Here is a 13,475-nt window from a genome sequence, read left to right on the forward strand (position 1 = left end):
GGGATGTTAGATATTTGGGTTATGGACCCACAGGAGAAGGCAGAGGAAGAGAGAGAGAATTGGAAGTCATGACCATCCAGTGGTAATTGAAGTTTTTAAAAACTATAAAGTCGAATTTACTTTTTTATTTTGGTGTTCGGTTTTATGAATTTTCACACATGTGTAAATGTGTGTAGCTACCACCACAATTAGCATACATCACCTTACAGGTTACATCATGATATTCGTTTCTGGTCACTCTCTTCCCCCGTCCTTCACCTGGGAAACCAATGAGCTATGAAGATGGTTACACTAAACAACAGATTTTCAATGTAGATGAAACAGCTTTGTATGGGAAGAAGATGCCATCTAGGACTTTGTTGCTAGAGAGAAGTCAGTGCCTGGGTTCCAAGCTTTGAAGGACAAGCTGACTCTCTTGTTAGGGGCTAAGGCAGCTGGTGACTTTAAATTGAAGCCAGTGCTCGTTTACCATTTCCAGAATTCTAGGGTCCTAAAGAATGATGCTAAATATACTCTACCTGTGCTCTATAAATGGAACAATAAAGCCTGGATGACAGCATGTCTGTTTATAGCATGGCTTACTAAATATTTTAGGCCCACCGTTGAGATCTACTGCACAGTGCTCTGATGGAAACATTCAAGGAGATTAATGTTATTCTCATGCCTGCGAACACAACATTTATTCTTCAGCCATGGATCAAGGAGTAAATTTTGACTTTTAAGTCATATTATTTAAGAAATACATTTTGCAAGGCTATAGCTGCCATAGATAGTGATTCCTCTGATGGATCTAGGCAAAGTGAATGGAAATTCTGGAAAGGATTCACCATTCTAGATGCCATTAAGAACATTTATGATTCATGGGAGGAGGTCAAAATGTCAACATTAACAGAAGTTTGGAAGAAGTTGATTCCAACCCTCATGGATAGCTTTGAAGACTTCATTGGAGAAGTAACTGTCGATGTGTGGGAATGGTAAGAGAACTAGGATTCGAAATAAAGCCTGAAGATGCACTGAATTGCAGTAATCTCATGATAAAACTTGAATGGATGAGAAGTTACTTACAGATGTGCAGAGAAAGTGGTTTCTTGAGATGGAATCTGTGTCTGGTGAAGATGCTGTGAACATTGTTGAAATGACAGCAAATAATTTAGAATATTTCATAAACCTAGTTGATAAAACAGTGCCAGGGTTTGAAAGGATTGACTTCAATTTGAAAGAAATTCTACTGAGTAAAATGCCATCAAATAGTATCATTTGCTACAGAGAAATCTTTCATGAAAGGAAAAGTTATTTGATGTGGCAAACTTCATTTGTTGTCTTATTTTAAGAAATTGTCACAGCCACACCAACCTTCAGAAACTACCCCCCGATCAGTCAGCATCCATCAAAATAGAGAAAGACCCTCCACCAGCAAAAAGATCCCAACTTGCTGAAGGCTCAGATGATAACATTTTTTAGCAAGAGAATATTTTTAAATGAAGTTATATACATTTCTTTTTAGATATAATGCTATTACAAACATAATACAAAGTTAATAGATTATAGTGTATCATAAACATAACTTGTCTGCACTGGGCAAACAAGAAATTTGTGTGACTCGCTTTATTGCGATCTTCATTTTCTTGCAGTGGTCTGGAACGGAACCAGCAAAATCTCTGAGGTATGCCTGTGTATGACCTTTGAAGACTGACTTCTTTCACTTGGCATAATGCCTTTGAGATTCATCTGAGTTGTTGTGTCAAAAAGTACTAGCGAGTGTTCCTTTTTATTGCTGAATGGTATGCCATTGTATGGATGTATTGTTTGCTCATTTATTCACCCACTGAAGACCATTTGGATTATTTCCAATTTTAGGTGATTATGAATAGAGCCACTATAAACATTCATATATGGGTTTTTGTGTGAACATAAGTTTTCGTATCTGTAGGGCTGATGCCTAAGAAGTGGGATTGTTGGATCATATGGTAGTATATGTTTAACTACACAAGGAACTGCCAAGCAGTTTTCCAGAGTAGCTGTACCCTTTTCATTCCCACCAGCAACATATAAGAGTTCCAAATGTTCCACCCCCTTGGTAGCACTTGATATTGTCAATTGTAAAAAATTTTAGCTATTCTGTGTGTAGTGGTATTTCATTGTGGTTTTAATTTGCATTTCTCTGATGGCTAATGAACATCTTTTCATGTGCTTGTCTTCCCTGTGTGGTGAAGTGTCATCAGATCTTTTGCCCATTTTTTATTTGGTTGTTTGTTTTCTCATTGGTGTATTTTAAGAGTTCGTTGTGTGCTCTGTGTACAAGTCTTCTGTTGGATATGTGTTTTGCTTGCTTTGTTTATTCTCTTAACAGTGTTTGATAAAGTTCATTTTTCTTTTTTTAATGGTTTATGTTTTTGCTATCATATTTAAAAACTCTTTGGCTAATCACAAGTCATAAAGATTTCTCCTGTGTTTCTTCTGAAAGTTTTATATTTAGATGTATGATTTATTGTTTTTTATATAAAGTGTGAGGTTAAGGTTGATGTGTTTGTTTGTTTTTGTATGGTTGTGTAATTGTTCTAACACCATTGTTGAAAAGACTACACTTTCTCCTTTGAATAGCTTTTGCACTGTTGTTAAAAATCAATTGACCGTATTTATTTAGATCTATTTCTGCACTGTCTGTTCTGTTAACTGATCTCTTTGTATCCTTTTGCCAGTACTGCACTGTCTTGATTACTGTAGCTTTATAGTAAGTCTTAAAATAGGGTAGTATAATTCCTCCAACTTCGTTCTTTTTCAAAATTGTCATAGCTATTTTAGATCCTTTGCTTTTCTATATAAATTTTAGAATCATCTTGTCTATCTATAAAAAGATCCTTCTGGGATTTGGGGTGGAATTACATTAAATCTATAGATCAACTGGGATAGAACATTTTTTCCATGTGGGATCTTCTTTTAGTGCATGAACATGTTATGTCTTTCCATTTGTTTAGTTCTTCCTTGATATTTTTCATCAGCATTTGGTAGTTTCCAGCATATAGATCTTGTACATGTTTCATTAGATTTACACGTAAGTTTTTTTTTTTTTTTGAGCTAATGGTACAATAGTCCCCTCTTGTCCAGAGGGGATACACACCACAGCCCCCAGTAGATTCCTGAAACTATGGATAACACCGAACCCTATATATACTTATGTCTTTTCTTACACATACATATGTACCTATGATAAAGTTTAATTTATAAATTACGCATAGTAAAATATTCACAACAATAACAATAGTAAAATAGAACAATTATTATAACAATATATTATAGGAAATATGAATGTGGTCTTTTCTCGCAAAATATCTTATTGTACTTTATTCATCCTTCTTGATGTGATCTGTTGATCTGATAACTAAGATCACTACTAAGCATATCCAAACGACTAACGGGCATGTAGGGTATACAGCATGGATATGCCAGAAGTTACTAACGGCAGGTACAGTATACAGCAGTAGATATGCTGGAAGGGATGATTTACATCCTGAGCAGGATGGCTTGAGATTTTATCACACAACTCAGTATGGGGTGTAATTTAAAACTTATGAATTGGTAATTTCTGGGATTTTCCATTTAATATTTTCTGACTGTAGTTAACTGTGGGTAACTGAAACCATAGAAAGAGAAATCACAGATAAGGGGGTGGGTGGACTCTTGTTTTTAAAATTTTGGTTTCTTATTGTACATTGCTTATATTTAAAACATATATATAGGCTGGGTGCGGTGGCTCACCCTTGTAATCTCAGCACTTTAGGAGGCTGAGGCAGGCGGATTACCTGAGGTCAGGAGTTCAAGACCAGCCTGGCCAACATGATAAAACCCTGTCTCTACGAAAAATACAAAAATTAGCCAGGCATGCTGGCGGGCACCTGTAATCCCAGCTACTCGGGAGTCTGAGGCAGGAGAATCACTTGAACCTGGGAGGTGGAGGTTGCAGTGAGCCAAGATTGTGCCACTGTGTTCCAGCTGGGTGGCAGACCGAGACTCCATCTCAAAAAATAAAATAAAACATAAGTACATGATTTTTTTTTTTACTTTATATCCTATGACTTTGCTAAACTAACTTATTAGTTCTAATCGATGTTTTTTGTTTTTGTTTTTTAGTAGATTCCTTTGAATCTTTCAAGTGGACAATAATGTCTTTTGATAATAGGGAGAGTTTTATTTGTTCCTTTCCAGTATGTATGCTCTTTATTCTTTTTCTCATTTTATGGCACTGGCCAGCACTTCTAGTACAATGATGGCTAAGAGTCGGGGGAGTGGTATTCTTGCCTTGTTTCCTGAGCGTTGGCTGGGGGGAAACATTGCTTTTCACCAATAAATATGATGCTAGCTGTAGATATTTTATGGATGTTCTTTATCAAGTTGAAGTAGTTCCCCTGTATTCCTAGTTTTCTAGTTTTCTTCAAGTGCTAATTTTTTTAAAAAATACTTTTTCTCTGATCAAGTAATAAGATCATGTGAGTTTTCTTCTTTGAACCGTTAGTATGGTAGATTGCATTGAATGATTTTCAAATACTAAACTAGTCTAGCATTTCCAGGATAAACCCCACCTACTCATAGTTTGTTGTTCTTTTTCTACATTACTGTATTTTATTTTCTAATATTTTGTTGAGGATCTTTGTTTCTATGTACATAAAGGGATTTTGGTGTGTAGTTTTCTTTTTTTGGTAATGTCTTTATCTGGTTTGACATTCGAGTAATTCCGTCCTCATAAAATGAATTGGGAGTATTTTCTGCTTTTCTGTTTTCTGGAAGAAATTGTAGAATTTGTTATTTCTTTAAATGTTTGGTAGAATTCACCTGTTTAGTTATTTGGGCTTGGATATTTCTTTTTCATAATTTTTTTTTAAACTATAGACTTTATGTAATAGTTATAGCAATATACAGGTTACTGTTTAATCTTGAGTGAGTTTCAGTAGTTATTAAGTGTTTACTAAAAAGGTGTATTTAAAAGACCAGGCTGTGCTATAGAATAACTTTATGACCTTGGGAAAGGTACTTTAGCCTTAACCTCTCTGTCCTTAATTTGTTAATCTGAAAAATCAAAGTTTTAGATTTGTCTTTTTAAAGGTTTCTTCCAATTTTTTAATTCTAGTGGATGAGAGTGTATGTGTTTGAAGTTTATGTGAAAGGACTGTGACCCTCTCTGTCTTATCTGTCATTTATTGAGTGAGCATTGATTTATTTAGATTCACTTTGCCTTTTATCAGATAAGTTCCATATTTCCTCCTAATAAATGAATTATTTGTTGATGAAAGGTATGGGAGGAAGGCCTGTTTATGCATTTATACATGATATGGTATGTAAAAAATTACTTTCATAAGCTATTTATGTGAGAAAATTAAGACATATCATGTGTTAGTCTTTAATGTTAAATTTTCTTGAAAAAAATTATCAGTTTAGAATTTTAGAAATGTTAGAAATACATTTCTCTTTTGGTGATTGTCCTTCTGAATCTTCATGATTAAAAAATTCATTTATTTTTGGCTACTTAATAGAGACAATGTCTATATAAGTATTTTTTGCAAAATCATCTGGCATACTGTTGTGCATTCTGTCCTTTTGTTGGATTAAAGCAAAGTGAAAGTAGCATACAGATTTACTGCTGAAAGAAACATTAAGTTGCAGGCTGCAGCTGGAGGATTTTACGTAGGCACCTGTGGGTTTGAGTGCTTTCAATATACAGACTGCAGTAGGAGGCTGGCACTGACTCTGCTGACTCCAGTACACTCCTTCACTGCTGTTCTGACAATTTCTCCACTGTCCAGAAGACAAACAAAATGGTGCAGCACGTACAGGGCTTGGGAAAAAAATAACCGTCAATATGATCCAGAGGTGAGTTTGCTACAGTGAACAGGAGAGAAAATTGTTAACAAGATAAAAGGCTTGGATGTGGTTCAGTATGTCAGATGTCTTCAGCTGTTTTAATATTTGATTCTGGCCAGTAAGGATGAAACTGTTGTAGTTCTAAAATCTTCATGCCCTCTATATAAAGAGGTTCAGGTATATTGCATTTATAGCATTACTAGATGCTTGCATGGTAGTTTATAAACATTTATATTTATACTAAACATGTGTAATGTGTGTGTCTATATAGATAGGTGTTTGTGAAGGTTATATCTATTAATACTGGATTTTTTAAAAGTAAGCACTTTTAGTTTTTATATTTTCTCTGTTGTACATTTGTTGCAGCTCCTGCCAATGTCTCTTTCCCTATATTGTTCATTTTATAATAGCAGAAAACATTAGTAGCGCATTCTGTGGTGAGATATGGAAAATCAGTAGAATGAACCCTGGAGTTGGCACTTCATATTTTATTGATGACTGTAATGCAGTGTGAGTTCGCATTGCACATAGTCTTGATTTAAATGATTACCTCTTTTATGAAAGCAAAATGTTTGTAAGAACGGCCATGTTGTAGACAGGGAGCATAAAATAAAGGAGAGGAAGTAGGACAAGTAACATTACTCTGTCCTTGGTTTCTTGAACAATGTTCAGCATTGACTCAAGGCACTGTCATTTCAGAAGTACAGTATAGAAACAATTGAGCATCAAGCATAGATGAAACATGGAGGCTTAGTTTCCCACCCCCTCCTAGAAGCACTTTACTTATGTACTCACATATTTTCGGTTTCTGTGGCTGTGTTACTGGGTAGCTGTCCAGTTGAGACGAGATGTTTACTTAAGCCACACCCAGCAGAGTCAGCTTTTAATGTGTTGGGGGCACTATTTTAATCCTGTGCTGATTTGTAACCATCATCTATGGGATGCCTTTGAGTTGTAAAAAGAGGGAAAATACTAGATTCACAGGTTGCAGCTTACTATGTTTTTGAATATTTGAGTTGCTGTATTAATAGCACAGAAGAGCAGTATTTAAGTTATGCAGCATTTATCTATGGCAGAGAGAGATAGAGAATATGTGTATGATTCCATTACAAGTGTAATGCAAGTATTCTGATCATATAGCTAAAAATGCTGCTGGTATATTATTTTAGTTAGTGTTGTGGGTAGTAAATTGGAGTATGACATTCAGAGTTCAGATTTTCTTATTTGAGAAAATATTTGTCCAAACATTTTAAATACTTAATTTTTCTGTGCTTTTAAAAGATTTGCAAAGGATTCAGCCTGAGCTTAGAAATGTATAATGTTTTATTCCATGCTAAAGACATTTTGTATGTGATAAGAATTAACAACTGTATGGCTGGCTGGCTGCCACTGTGTTGGATTACCTTACCCACCTTACTGTAGACAAAAATAATAAGGAGTCAGCATTAATCCTAGTAGTCTCCATAGTACTCATATTGTATATTTTCAGAAACTCCTTTTTTATAGCCAAAGCAAAGTGTTCTCCCCAAAAAGAAAAAAAAATTAAAAACAAATCTCTCATTTGTACTATATATCTTTGATTTTATCGAATAACACAAAAGAATAATGTGAGATTTTTTATGTCAAGTTTAGTGACAATAACTAACTACAGATTGAAATATACTATATTATTGAAATGTTTCATGGATCTAAAATGTTATATAATCCTGATGGAATGTTGCAGATGAAACAAAGAAATCTGATTGGTTCCTCACAAGATACAGCAGCCTCGAAATCCATTCTAACTAGAGGCTTCTACAGCAGCCTGGGTGGTTAGTATCACGTAAAAACAAAAATGCCTTGGAGATGGGAAGGGGTTTGGAAGAGAAAATGAAGTCGCTAAAGCACTTCAGTAATCTTAATCATTGAACATTTTTTTTCAGCTTCTCTTTTTATTTTTATTTTTTGCTTTGCTTGTTGTTGCTTAAAGGGAGTGTTATATTCAATCGAGTTAATGAACTTTCTAAGTAGTATTCTGTAATGAACTAGAAGAGTCTCTCTAAAAAGAGTTTTATGTTAACTGATAGACTGGGTTAATGAATAACATAATTTCAGAACACTTATGAAATATGAATGAGTGGGACTTGTTGGGGGAAGGAGATGGATGAGATGGAAAAGAGCTCGACACTCATAGTAACTCTTTGGTCCCACCCTTTCCCATCATATTAAAATTGCATCAGATAATTTGTCATCTAAGACTTTAGTGATGCTTGGTGAGGGCACATTGTTATTGACACGCAAACAGCAGGATGCTGCAAGTCAGAACAGGTGGAAAATTGTTTGCTGTCTGCTAACTATTAGAAATACCCTTGAGATGTGAGAATAATGTATGTTAGCTTTTACATATTTATTATTCTTTGCTAGATAGTCTGCTGGAATATAGTTGCAAATTATAGTACCAAATATGCAACCTTTCTGTGCATTTACAGAAAATATTTAAAATATGCCTGTAGTTTATTCTACTAAAATTTGAAAATTCTTATATTTAAATGGTAATAGGTCAACTTCAGTTATAGGATCTGGGGGAGGGAAAGTTACTGTGAGCAGGAATGAGCATTTACATTAAGAGAATGAATAATATTGAAAGGAAGTAAAGCATCATAAAATAAAGCATATTAAAGAAAATATATATAGATATGTCCTGATAAAAGTCAACTATATTTTGTAGTTTCTGTTCTGTGCTTATTTTCTAAATTATCCAATATGCTAATAGAGTCAGGCTGAAGGCAGCTGGCTGCAAGTGTTACAAACTGAAAACAAAATGGCTGGCAAGGATTACTACTGTAAATTTGCAATAGAGAGCTGGATGCATTTAAGATATCTTTTGTTGAAAGAGTGTTAAAAAGTAAGATGATGAGGGAATGAGTGTTGTATAAGCTGTTTTTGACAATAAACATTGTATTAAAAAATACTCGATTACAGCATGAAAACAAAAGGCTTTACATTCATTTTCAACTAAGCAATAAAAAACTCTTGTTAGTATTTATTTAGCCATCATTGTCTTCGTAATTTTAAGACCTAAGTAGTTTCTGAGGGCATTGTTTATGAATCGTTCAGATTCACAGTGTGGTTAAGGGTAGAAGAAATTAACAGTGAAGAATTTGTTACATTCTTGGAATGGGGAGGTGGAATTGAGAGCTAAGTTTCTGGGAGTTTTATATATTTTTTAATCTTCTAGACTAGCCTACATTAAGGATGGAAGACATAGAATAACTGGAAAACTTAGAGATAAAAATGAAAATATAGTTTACAAAGTAACAACATCCATAGATCTGTATTTTATTTTTTTCTATTGAAGACCTGTTCATAAAACTATTTGTATTTTAGAAAAGACTTTTCTTTGTATAACCACAACCTATTTCAATTGATTTTTAGCAATTGTTGAAAGATTACATGACATGAAAATTGTTGATAGGCTTGGTTAGATTGAGAAATAGCTTCAGCAATTAATTAGTTAAGTAGATTGAAGACAGCACATGCATTCACGTATCTTGTCTCTCACATTGTAAAGTCTATGTACTTTAAGAGGGCAAAAGTGTAAATATGTTATTGCCACTTCTCTAGCACATAGTATAATGCCCCATCACTTAATGGGTTCTCAGTAATTGATGTACAGATAATAATCACAAACATGTTTGATTAGTATTCACACACACATATACATATATAAACCCATACATAATTATAAACCCATATACATACATATATAAACCCATACATAATGATGCTGATTTAATTTTCACAACCTTGTGGAATAAATTCTATCATTTTACTCATTTAACAGATGAAAAAACTGAGGCAGAGAGCAAGAAGTTAAGTGACTTGACCAAAGTCATATAGTAAATGGTGGAGTCAGGACTTGTACTCATGTACTTTGAACTCTTTCATCATCTTTTCCTCTAGTAATTGAAGATTAAGCTGTATTAGCATTCAACAGTATCTTTAGCCCTCAGAAGCATACATTATATGTATATTCTGGCAGAAACTGCAAAGCAGAGAAAACTTTTCTGCTACATCTTTCAAAATTGCTTTAACTGATGTTTTGTTTTCTAAAATCCCTTTTCAATCATTTAGCTGTAGCTGATGGCCATTATCATCATCAGCTAATGCAGATGTACAGTTCTGAAAGCAATTTAAAAGCCCATAGCAAGTATATACAGGAAGCAGTTGGAAAAATATATTAAGTTTTCTGTATTCCCCAAAATGGCTGCCAACATCTATTAGTCATCAAGCCCAGTTGATTAAAACTTCTGTGTATTTCTGAACTTTGTCTTCTCTTTACTTCTTCATTCTCATTTCTTCAGAATCTCATGTCACTTAAATTATTGTGTCTCCAATCTCAGTACCCTTTAGTTCATTCTCTATTTTGCGTTAAGAATGAATTTTCTTAAATGTCCATCTGATTTTTCTAATATGTGCATTCCATTAGTTCTCCAAATAAAACATGGCTTGGTTTTTTACTGGTTCTCTTTGCTGTAACTGTATCCTAACACAGATGCACACAGATATAGATAATATATAGACCAGATTTAGAATTTGATTTTAAAAGATTAATGTTTGAATCTCCTTTATCAGAGATGAAAATTATCAGTATAAATGTATCCATGAACGATTTTTGTTTAGTATTGTGTGTTTTAAAATATAATAGGTGGTATCATTTCCTCTATATCATTCTGCAACTTGCTGTTTTGCTCTTGTTAGAAACTTAGTTTGTTTCTTTTATGTATTGTACAGTATGTTTCTTTTATGTATTGTATAGTATTCTATTTTATGAGCCCATTTCTTCCATCCATTTCCCTCCTAATATGAATTTGAGTTTTCTGGTCTTTTTTGTGTGTGTGATCATAAATAATGTTCCAGTGAATATCCTTACCCGCACATTAGTTTTTCTAGGAGCTATACCTAGAAATGGACTTGCAAATGTAGGTTATTTGCATTATCACTTTTACTACATGATTTCATTACTTTGTCACTTTACCAATTTATATTCTTAGAAGTGTCTGAGAGTTTTTTCTTTTTCCTATCCAGTAGTCATATGGTCAGATTTCTTCCTTTTTCTCAGTCTGGTAGGAGAAAGGTAATGTCCTAGTGATTTAATTTGTTTCCTTAATTTATAGTGAGGTCGAACATCTTTTCATATATTTTATAGGCCTTTAGAGTTCCTCATTTGTTAATAACCTCTTTATATCCTTTATGCATTTTTCTGTTGGATTATTTGTCTTTTTCTTATTGATTTATAGGAATTCTTTATGGATTCTGGGCAGGTTCAGCAAACTGTAGCCCATGGGCCAAATCCAGCCTGCCACCTGTTTTTGTGTGGCCTGTGAGTTAAGGATGGTTTTTCCATTTATTTTCCAATCATTCCGAAAAAGAATTAAAGGAGAATAAAATGTTGCAACCTATCAACATTACAAAAAATTCAAATCTCAGTGTTCTTGAATAGTTTTAGTGAGATACAGATGCACTCATTTATTTACATATTGTCTGTGCCTGCTTTTGCACCACAATGGCAGAGTTGAGTAGTCATGACAGGGAGCATATGCTCTGCAAAGCCTAAAATATTTACTTTCTTTATAGAAAAAGTTTGCAGACCCATGTTTTAGATTGATCCTTAGCCTGTGACATTTATAACAGGTATCTTCTGTCAGTCTGTACGCTGTCTTAAAACGTTCCCTTTGGTTTTAGGACGGAAACTCCAAACTTCTGTTAAATAGAAGTTTAAAATTTCAATTTATTCAAATCTATCATTCTTTTTTATACTATGTGTTATTTCAGGAATCTTTCTTTACTCAGAGACTACAAATATATTCTTCTATATTTGAAATAGTTTTGAAGTTTTGTTTTTCACTTCGATATTTTTAATACATTTGGATTTTTTCCCCTTTTTTCTTATTGTTTTGGTAAGGGGATTATGGTATGAGAAAAGGGTCTAATCTTTTTTTCTCATGTGGAGAAAGCCAATTTTCCCCACCATATTTGTTGTTGAATACCCTTTTCTTTCTCCAGTGATTTATCATCCCAGCTTTCTCATGTACTAAGAATCTGTTATATTTGCATATGAGTCTTTTCTGGGTTCTTTTATTCAGTTCTTTCCATATTCTTTTTATTTAAAAAAATTATTTTTAAAAAGTAGAGATGGGTGTCTCACTATATTGCCTAGGCTGGTCTTGAACTCCTGGGCTCAAGTGATCTTCCCACATTAGCCTTCCAAGTAGCTGGGACTGTAGGCACACACCATCATGCCTGGCTTCTCTCTTTATTCTTTGATTAAATATTTCTATATTCTATTTGGTCATAATGATTCTCATTATCCAACTACTTAATCATTGTATTCACTTTTCCTAGTTCCTTGGGAGAAAAATACAAAATGTAACACTCAAGAACTTTACTAATGATAAGTTTAGGGAAAGGAATATTGTTGTTAAATTTTGTATATCGCATATACAAAGGTCATACTGCTATCTTTATTGAATTCTTTTTTTTTTTGAGACAGAGTCTCACTCTGTTGCCCAGGCTGGAGCGCAGTGGTGCGATCTCAGCTCACTGCAACCTCCGCCTCCTGGGTTTAAGCGATTCTCCTGCCTCAGCCTTCTAAGTAGCTGGGACTACAGGTGCGTGCCACCACACCCAGCTCTTTTTTTTTTTTTTTTTTTTTTTTTTTTGAGATGGAGTTTCACTCTTGTTGCCCAGGCTGGCGTGCAGTGGCACCATCTCGGTCACTGCATCCTCCACCTCCCGGATTCAAGTGATTCTCCTGCTGCAGCCTCCCGAGTAGCTGAGATTACAGGCGCCCACCACAATGCTTGGCTAATTTTTGTATTTTTAGTAGAGACAGGGTTTCACCGTGTTGGCCAGGCTGGTCTCGAACTCCTGACCTCAGGTGATCCACCTGCCTTGGCCTCCCAAAGTGCTGGGAGCCACCACACCCGGCCTTTAATAAATTCTTTAACATATTTTAATCTCAAATTTCTAGTTTCATTGCCATTATTATTATAATCAAGTAATATAGTACAGATTAAGTACCCACAAGTGCATGGTATTATGCTAAGTACTTTAAAAAACATTTACGCATAACCAGTAAAGACAAAATATTATTTAGGCATAATGGGATGAATAAAGTATAATTTATTTGAAAAAACAAATTTGAGGAATATTTACATAATATATGATTATTTGACTTTGTATTACTTTGATTTTCCAGTGAGTGTCTATATATTTGAATTTACTTATCAGTCAAAACAGAAAGAGGTTGTGTTTTTTTCTTGGAAGTGAAATGGAGAGGGGGAGATCTGATTTTTAGTCTATCAGTAGCTGTCTCTCTATATAGGGAGTAAGAGGTTTCTTGTGAACCATGTGACATAAAAATAGCCTATTACTAATATCTTTTGAAATTTTTATATCTTCATATACGAAGGCAGGGATTTTAGGTGAAAACTGTTTTATCCCCACTCCTTAGGTATACAGTAGTTGTTTTTCAGGTGTCTGCTTTAGACATCTGAAGGTAGAGATCAGAAACTGAAAGAAAGCCAATATTAGAAAAACAAAAGTAGATCCAATTAGAAATGAAGCTGGAAAAGTAGAAC

General features: G+C 34.2%; 1 protein-coding gene across 11 annotated transcripts in view; it reads left to right on the forward strand.

The window, feature by feature from the left end:
• Nucleotides 1-13,475, forward strand: part of TANC2 (tetratricopeptide repeat, ankyrin repeat and coiled-coil containing 2) — a 471,963-nt gene that overhangs the window by 77,985 nt on the left and 380,503 nt on the right. Inside the window, exon 1 of one of the 11 annotated variants that reach the window (XM_009433028.5) lies at nt 5,506-5,862. The exons of the other annotated variants lie outside the window; for them this stretch is intronic. The gene's annotated coding sequence lies outside the window, so the exon portion shown is untranslated. Of the gene's footprint in view, nt 1-5,505; nt 5,863-13,475 lie in introns of those variants that run through there. 11 annotated transcript variants of the gene reach the window in all.

Source organism: Pan troglodytes, chromosome 19 (assembly GCF_028858775.2).
Source record: "Pan troglodytes isolate AG18354 chromosome 19, NHGRI_mPanTro3-v2.0_pri, whole genome shotgun sequence".
Lineage (NCBI taxonomy): Eukaryota > Metazoa > Chordata > Mammalia > Primates > Hominidae > Pan > Pan troglodytes.